Here is an 8,820-nt window from a genome sequence, read left to right as displayed (position 1 = left end):
AGATCCTCTGGAAAAGGAAATGGCAACCCACTCCAGTATTCTTGCCTGGAGAATCCCATGAACAGAGGAACCTGGTGGGCTACAGTCCATGGGATTGTGATTTAGGACTGAATGGGGGCGCACAGAGTTGGACACGACTGAAGCGACTTAGCAGTAGCAACAGCAGCAGCAACAATACTTAGCAGGTTTGCTGTCATCACTAATAATAGACACAAGAGGGTGCTAAAAGATCTTGCTTCTGGTTTTTTAGGCCCAAGTATAGTCATGGTCTCTTTCCTTTAATGCAATTTCCATTTTCAGAAAAGAATCTTAATAACAAAACAGGAAACTCTTAAGAGAAAAAATGAAAATACAGTATGATATCAAATGTTTAGATTTTAAGGTTAACTGAGGTATAGTCCCAGTGTTGCTGATGATTCAGTACCATTTTAGATGAATGTAATAGAATTTCATTTGCTAGAAAAACACGTGATACTTCCTTTTCTTCCTTCCTACTTCCCTCCATTCCCCGCCCCCGCCTTCTTCCTTCCTGGGACACTTTGATACATGCAATCTTTTCCATTTTGAAAAAGTAAACAAAATATAAGCGGAACTGTTCTTGAAGTGGAGATACGATGCTGTTTACTATTTGGTCCTTTATAGAAAAAGGTTCACTAATTCCTATTCTAGATGCTCATAATGACTTACTGGGATGAAGGAAAATATATTAAAAATTTGACTGCTATTTAAAAGTCTAATTATTTAGAAACTTTTTATGGTACGCTTTATACAATACGTAGTATATTCGGATTGAATATTCTTTGGGCTTCCCAGCAGGCTCAGCAGTAAAGAATACACCTGTCAATTCAGGAGATGTGGGTTGATCCCTGGGTTGGGAAGATCCCCTAGAGAAGGAAATGGCAACCCATTCCAGTATTCTTGCCTAGAAAATCCCATGGACAGAGGAGCCTGGTGAGCTGCAAAAAAGTCGGCCACGATTTAGTGACTAAACAACAACAAAAGCAGGCTTTTTGTTGTTGTTCAGTTGCTCAGTCATGTCCGACTCTGCAACCCCACGGACTGCAGCATGCCAGGCTTCCCTGTCCTTCACTATCTCCTGGAGCTTGCTCAAACTCATCGGTGATGCCATCCAAACATCTCATCCTGTCGTCCCCTTCTCCTGCTTTCATTCTTTCTCAGCATCAGGGTCTTTTTTAATGAGTTGTCTCTTCATATCAGGTGGCCAAAGTATTGGAGCTTCAGCTTCATCATCAGTCCTTCAAATGAATATTCAGGGTTGATTTCCTTTAGGATTGATTAGTTTGATCTCCTTTTAGTCCAAGGGACTCTCAGAGTCTTATCCAACATCACAGTTCAAAAGCATCAATTCATTGGTACTCAGCCTTCTTTATGGCCCAACTCTCATATTCACACATGACTACTGAAAAAACCATAGCTTTGACTAAAAGACCTTTGTTGGCAAAGTAATGTCTCTGCTTTTTAATATGCTATCTAGGTTGGTCATAGCTTTTCTTCCAAGGAGCAAAAGTGTCTTTTAATTTTATGGCTGCAGTCACCATCTGCAATGATTTTGGAGCCCAAGAAAATAAAGTCTGTCACTGTTTCCATTGTTTATCCATCTATTTGTCATGAAGTGATGGGATAGGATGCCATGATCTTAGTCTTTTGAATGGTGAGTTTTAAGCCACTTTTTCACTCTTCTCTCTAACCTTCAAGAAGCTCTTTTGTTCCTCTTCGCTTTCTGCCTTAAGGGCGGTGTCATCTGCATATCTGAGGTTATTGATATTTGTCCCTGCAATCTTGTGCCCAGCTTGTGTTTCATCTTGCCTGGCATTTCACATGATGTACTCTGCATATAAGGTAAATAGCAGGGTGACAATATACAGCCTTGTGGTATTCCTTTCCCAGTTTGAAACCAGTCCATTGTTCAATGTCCAGTTCTAATTGTTGCTTCTTGACCTGTATACAGGTTTCTCAGGAGGCAGGTAAGGTGGTCTTGTTTTCCCATCTCTTTAAGAATTGTTCAGTTTGTTGTAATCCACACGGTCAAAGGCTTTAGTGTAGTCAAAGAAGCAGAAGTAGATGTTTTTCTGGAATTACCTTGTTTTTTCTATGATCTAACAGATGTTGGCAATTTGATCTCTGGTCCCTCTGCCTTTTCTAAATCCAGCTTGAACATCTGGAAGTTCTCAGTTTTGTTGAAGTCTGAAATAAAGTGAAAGTGAAAGTCGCTCAGTCATGTCCTACTCTTTGTGACCCCAAGGACTGCAGCCTGCCAGGCTGTTCTGTCCATGAAATTCTCCAGGCTAGAATACTGGAGTGGGTAGCCTTTCCCTTCTCCAGAGGATCTTCCCAACCCAGGGATAGAACCCAGGTTTCCCACATTGCAGGCAGATTCTTTACCAGCTGAGCTACTGTTGAAGCCTCTTGGTGAGTTTTGAGCATTACTTTGCTAGCCTGTGAGATGAATGCAATTGTGCGGTAGTTTGAATATTCTTTGGCATTGCCTTTCTTTGGGTTTGGAATGAAAACTGACATTTTCCAGTCCTGTGGCCATTGCTGAGTTTTCCAAATATGCTGGCATATTAAGTGTAGCACTTTAACAAAATCATCTCGTAGGATTTGATATAGCTCAGCTGGAATTCTATCACCTCCACTAGCTTTGTTCATAGTGATGTTTCCTAAGGCCCACATGACTTCATACTCCAGGATATCTGGCTTAGGTGAGTGATCACACCATCGTGGCTACCTGGGTCTTGAAGATCTTTTTTGTATAGTTCTTCTATTCTTGCCACCTCTTCTTAATACCGTCTGCTTCTCTTACATCCATACCATTTCTGTCCTTTATTGTGCCCATCTTTGCATGAAATGTTCCCTTGGTATCTCTAATTTTCTTGAAGAGATCTCTAGTCTTTCCTATTCTATTGTTTTCCTCTATGTCTTTGCACTGACCACTGAGGAAGGCTTTCTTATCTCTCCTTGCTATTCTTTGGAACTCTGCATTCAGATGGGTATATCTTTCCTTTTCTCCTTTGCCTTTAACTTCTCTTCTTTTCACAGCTATTTGTAAGGCCTCCTCAGACAACCATTGTGCCTTTTTGCATTTCTTTTTCTTGGGGATGTTTTTCTATCACCGCTTCCTGTACAGTGTTATGAACCTCCATCCAGGTACTCTCTATCAGATATAATCCCTTGATTTTTTTTTTCCACTTTCACTGTATAATTGTAAGAGATTTGATTTAGGTCATACCTGAATGGCCCAGTGCTTTTTCTTACTTTCTTCAATCTAAGTCTGAATTTGGCAATAAGGAGCCCATGATCTGAGCCACAGTCTTGTTTGAGCCCAAGATCTGAGCCACAGCTCCAGGTCTTGTTTTTGCTGACTGTATAGAGCTTCTCCATCTTTGGCTGCAAAGAATATAATCAGTCTGATTTTGGTATTGACCATCTGGTGATGTCCATGTGTGGAGTCATCATTTGTGTTGTTGCAAGAGGGTGTTTCCTGTGACCAGTGTGTTCTCTTTGCAAAACTCTGGTAACCTTTGCCCTGCTTCATTTTTTCACTCTAAGGCCAAACTTGTCTGTTACTCCACATGTCTCTTGACTTCTTACCTTTGCATCTGGTCCCTATGATGAAATGGACATCTTTATAAATAAACAAAATAGACATAATTTCACATGCATCAGCAGAAATGGTTTTCTGATCGAAGTGCATAATCAAATATTTTTAGAAACCACTCTAGTTTAACTGTATTATTTTACATATGGGAAGAATAAAATCCAGAGTGTTAAATGATTGTTCAAAGTCCCAAAGAAAGTTCTTGGTAGATCAGCTACAGACTCCTGCCCCTTTCACTGTATTATTTTGCAAACAGGCCCACCTTATCTTTTGCTGTTCTCCACTTGAGGTTTGTGAAGTAGGGGCTTCCCTGTGCTGACTTCACATTCTCTTTATCACTAAATCGACTGCTGTGTTATGCATTCACAAGGCTTTTTCCTGGGCTTATCAACTTCTGTATGCCCTGGTCATGTGAGTGCTCTTTGGGCTCTAGGGAGAAGTTGAGGCACACCCTAAATTAATCCCACATGTCTTCCCTGAGCTTATAAATATCTGGCAGACAGATGAAGTAGAAATCTGCACACATGCTGCAAGGTACACTTACCCTTCACTTTAGGAATGTGGTGTCGGGGACAAGATCAGAGAATTTCTGTAGTTGACTTTGGATTTCCCTAGTTGTGATGACACAACTTATTTAGGAAAGTCACAAGTCAAGAGGGACACATGAAGTAATTGTACATATTCAAAAGTAGGTCCAGGATGACAAAAAATAAGAAACCCCATGTGTGTAAAGAAGAGTAGAAAGAACTTGGTGGTAACTTAGCTCAGTGATGACTCAGATGCCCGAGTAATTATCTTCAGGTATCTTAATGATTGTCCTGGGAAAGGAGGAACTTTTAACTGTCTCGTACCCATCTAGGACCGATGGGTAGAGTTAGCCGGCATTTAGGCTTGAGTTCACTAGTTAGAGATGTCCAATGAATAACTAGATGTTATTTAGACTTTGGCATTAGAGAGAGAGGGCTTCCCTGGTGGCTCAGAGGTTAAAGCGTCTGCCTCCATTTGGGAGACCCAGGTTTGATCCCTGGGTCAGGAAGATCCCTTGGAGAAGGAAACGGTAACTCACTCCTTAGAGAGAGAGGGGTATAATTACTGGCTTCACTTATTGCCTACTTGACCCTGGGAATTACGGTTATGGAGGAGAATAGTATATTGCAACATTGTATATAGAGCCCTCTTTTTTTCCCCTCTTCTACATGCCCTTGAACCTCATACATCCACTGCCAGTTTATACTATCAGAATTTAGAAACTCAAGGCTGCGAAAGTACTTTGAGAAAAAGGATTTTGAGTCTGGCTTTTAGAAGCAAAAGCCAGAATGTCTGGAAGGAAGTAGAATACAAAGTATATGCTGAAGCAGTTGGTTTGGAAATAGAGTAGGAGTCACATAGCACTGCCTCCTAATATCAAATAAAAATCCCATGGGCTAGAAGTTAAGATGTGGCAGCAAGATGGTGTTGAGAGAGGAGATTGGTGAAGCCTAGCCTGTCTGGGGCTCACAGTACCCAAGGGAATGAAGGGGGTGCTGTGGAATTGGCACTAAGGCCCATCAACTATCGATAGGGAGACATCATCTATCACAAGGTGAGAGTCAGATCATTAATGTACATCACAGGATCACATTAGGCATTTGAACCACTGTCATAAGTCATCGATGCCATACTGTCCTCTTCACGTTTTGTAAAGACCTCCTAATGAAACACTAGCAAAGTGCTGGTCAGTGTCCTCTGAGAATTACAGCTCTTTGGGACCAAAACTTTGCTCAGCTCTATTCTACTTTCCCTGTATGGAAACAACTTTTTTTTTTTTTTACCGGATATATTCTAAGATGTTGCTGAGATGACAGGAGGCCTTCTGAACACCTGTGAGGAGAGGTGATATGGAAGGGAAGCCTCACATCGGTACCTTGGTAGGAATGAGTCGAACTGGTTTGAGATCCTGTCTCCTCCTCCCCAGTTGCATCAAAAACAGCAATTCCAGTTACATGTTAACCATTCTTTTGCCCTTTCCATGTTGTTACAGTTAACTTTCCTAGATCATTTTTAGTCTTGGCTTTCCAGGTGGCGCTAGTGGTAAAGAACCCACCAGCCAATGCAGGAGAATCAAGAGACGAGGGTTCAATCCTGTGTTGGGAAGATCCCCTGGAGGAGGGCACGGTAACCCACTCCAGTATTCTTGCCTGGAGAACCCCATGGACAGAGGAACCTGGTGGGTTATAGTCCATAGGGTTGCAAAAAATCAGACACAACTCGAGCAACTTAGCATGCACGACTTATATCATCAATACTTGTTTTATAAGGTTGCTCTAAGATTAAATGAGATAATGCATAAAATATTAGCACATTGATTGTCTTAGGATATATTCAATAAATGGAAGCTGTATTATTCAAGAGGTGATGACATCATGATCCCTTTAAGTGTTTTTATAAAACTGAGTGACCACTTGGTGTTCATGTGGTAAAGGACATTAACATTTCTGAATGTGATAGTGGTCTCAGAGACTGATCTGTCAGTTTAGATCCAGTGGTTTTCAACCTGCTGTGCGTGGGCTAGTATAGACTGACTATATAGCATAGCCTGAATAGTGTTAAAAATTAGATAAGTCTGGACCCAAATTCAGATAATCTGATTTCGTAGATCTAGAGAAAGGCTCAAGATTCTGTGTTATTAACAAGATGCTTCCCTCTGGAGGTTCTAGGAGAACATGCATTTCTTTGCCTTCAGGTTGTAGAGAATACCCATATTCTTTGGTTCACAGTCCTACATCACTCCAACTTCCCCTTCCATTGACATAGCTCCCTTTCTGACTCTGACACTCCTACCTTCTTGTTATAAGGACCCTTATAATTACATTGGATCCTCCAGGATATTCCAGGGTTATCTTTCTGTCTTAGAATTCTAAACTCACTTACATCTGCAAAGTCTCCTTTGCTATATAAAGCAACATATCCACAGATTATAGGGATTAGAATGCAGGTGTCACTGGGGATCATTATTCTGAAAATAATAGAGGGTAAACTATTTTTTTGATTGTCAGCTACAGGAGAAATCCCTGGAGACTTTCTTCATTCCCACCCGGTAAGTCCATGTATTGGGAGAGTTTTTCTTCTAAACTACCAACCCCTCTAAGTATCTATTTCTTTGGTATACAAGTGTCCCAGGAGGCTGATGTAGACTTGACAATTCTATATTTAGATCCACTCTGCTGGTATGCAAAGTTCCAATATAAAGGTGGAAATTACTCTGGAGCAGCAGAATATTTTTACTTTTTTAGAGTGTTTGTTCCCACAATGGATAGAAATGCTTTGAGATCACCCTGGGGGAAACCGGCCTCCGACGTCTTCATGCAGAATTGGGATGCAGCCATGTAAGACCTTATGTGGCTAAAAGAGATCATAGATAATAATTCTGTGAGTTTGCCACTTCAGTCTCTTCAGTAGCAAACACAGCTCATTCACTGGTCTCTGTTTTCTTCAATCACCCCCAAAGATTATAATAGCATTATTGATCTCTTCCTTTGTGAGCCACAGTATCTTAACGTGCTTTATACAATGTATCTACATATTCTATGCTTTTTGACCATAGTGAAGGTGAAAGTCACTCAGTTGTGTCCGACCCTTTGCGACCCCGTGGACTGTATAGCATATGAAATTCTCCAGGCCAGAATACTGGAGTGGGTAGCCTTTCCCTTTTCCAGAGGATCTTCCCAACCCAGGGATTGAACCCAGGTCTCCTGCATCGCAGGTGGATTCTTTACCAGTAGTCATGCAAACAAAGATGTTCAAAAACGCTGGCAGGAACTCTTAATAAAAGATCTGGTCAAAATTATTCAACAGGAATCCTACACATATAAAAACCCAGTTACAGAGTTTGTTTAATATTTATATGTTAACTTTGACTTTGGTAGGGCTCAGAAAAAGCTGAGGAAATATGAGTCAGTGCTAGTGAATGATTTCTTCTTGGTGACTTGAGGATTTCATTGAAAATGCCGAACTCTTTATATTTGAATTTTTTGTCTCAAAATACACTGTATCCATCAGTGTACCACCATTAACATGTTGGCAGGTAAACTGAATGTAACTCCAGAAGAAACTGAAAGGTGGATTGTAAATTTGATTAGAAATGCAAAACTGGATGCTAAGATTGATTCTGAACTAGGCCGTGTGGTTATGGGTAACAATGCAGTCTCACCCTATCAGGGATTCAAAAGACCAAAAGTATTTCATTTAGAAGACAGAGGTTGGCCATGGATATTGGGAAGAAATTTAAACAGGGGCTTCTAACTGAGCAATTCAGGACGCTGGCTTCTATTGAAGAACTGTACAGAAAAAGTATAAAAGAAAACTATAAAAGAAAAGTGAAACAATGCAACCATTTTATAAAATGAAACATGTTGAAAACAACATACTGAGTATAAATTTTGAAGAATTTGAATACAATTGTTTCATTTTAAAAAATACTCGACAATTCTAGGATATGCTGGATGGGGGTCACACAAGCTTATGGGCCAGGGTATCCGTGGCTTTCACTTGTGCTTGATTATCAGTGTACTAGATGCTAACTTCTGTCAAAGGAAGGACCTCAGCATAGCCCCTCAGTACAGGCAGCATGTGAGACTTCATGTCTGAAGGCTGTAGCTTCTATTCCTGGGCCCTGGTTACACATGGTCCTGCTCAGATGGACACTGGTCATTTTTGGATGTTGACTCAGTGCTGTTCTTAAGGTCTCTCCGGCTATTTCTTCTCATTCTTTGTCCAACTGTCTTCTAAGTATCTTTTATCTTTTTGTTTTTAGCCTTTGGAACCCATCTTTTGTCTTCAAGGTAAACTTTCTCTTATCATTTATATCATCACCATATCATATATTCTTTCAAAACTTCATGCATCTATAGCTGAGGCATAACGTGTGGGTTGCTAAACTCCAAACCAGCAACCGACTCCCTTTGCTTTTTCTGCTTTCTTCTGTCACTTCATCTCCACAGCAATGATGGAGAATGCTTAGCTGATTGAATGTGGGAAGAAATGAGGAATGAAGCAAAATTCTGGCAACAAATTCATATTAATTAACATTTCAAAAAAGTTTGTTCCAACACTGAAATTCAAAGGTACAATTTCCTAAGTTCAAGGCTAGTGCCCGTTTCTACTAAACCACACCCCATTGTATTCGCTGTCGTCATTTCAATAGCTTTTTCAACAACTTCAAG

At 40.5% G+C, this 8,820-nt stretch overlaps 1 pseudogene; it reads left to right on the top strand.

Annotated features, from left to right (window-relative positions):
* Positions 1-6,703: 6,703 nt before the first annotated feature.
* Positions 6,704-8,443, top strand: LOC113896252 (annotated as a pseudogene).
* Positions 8,444-8,820: the final 377 nt, after the last annotated feature.

The sequence above is a fragment of the Bos indicus x Bos taurus genome, chromosome 7 (assembly GCF_003369695.1).
Source record: "Bos indicus x Bos taurus breed Angus x Brahman F1 hybrid chromosome 7, Bos_hybrid_MaternalHap_v2.0, whole genome shotgun sequence".
Classification (NCBI taxonomy): Eukaryota; Metazoa; Chordata; class Mammalia; order Artiodactyla; family Bovidae; genus Bos; species Bos indicus x Bos taurus.
Note: the sequence above shows the minus strand (reverse complement) of the source record. Positions and strands in the feature narration are given on the sequence as shown.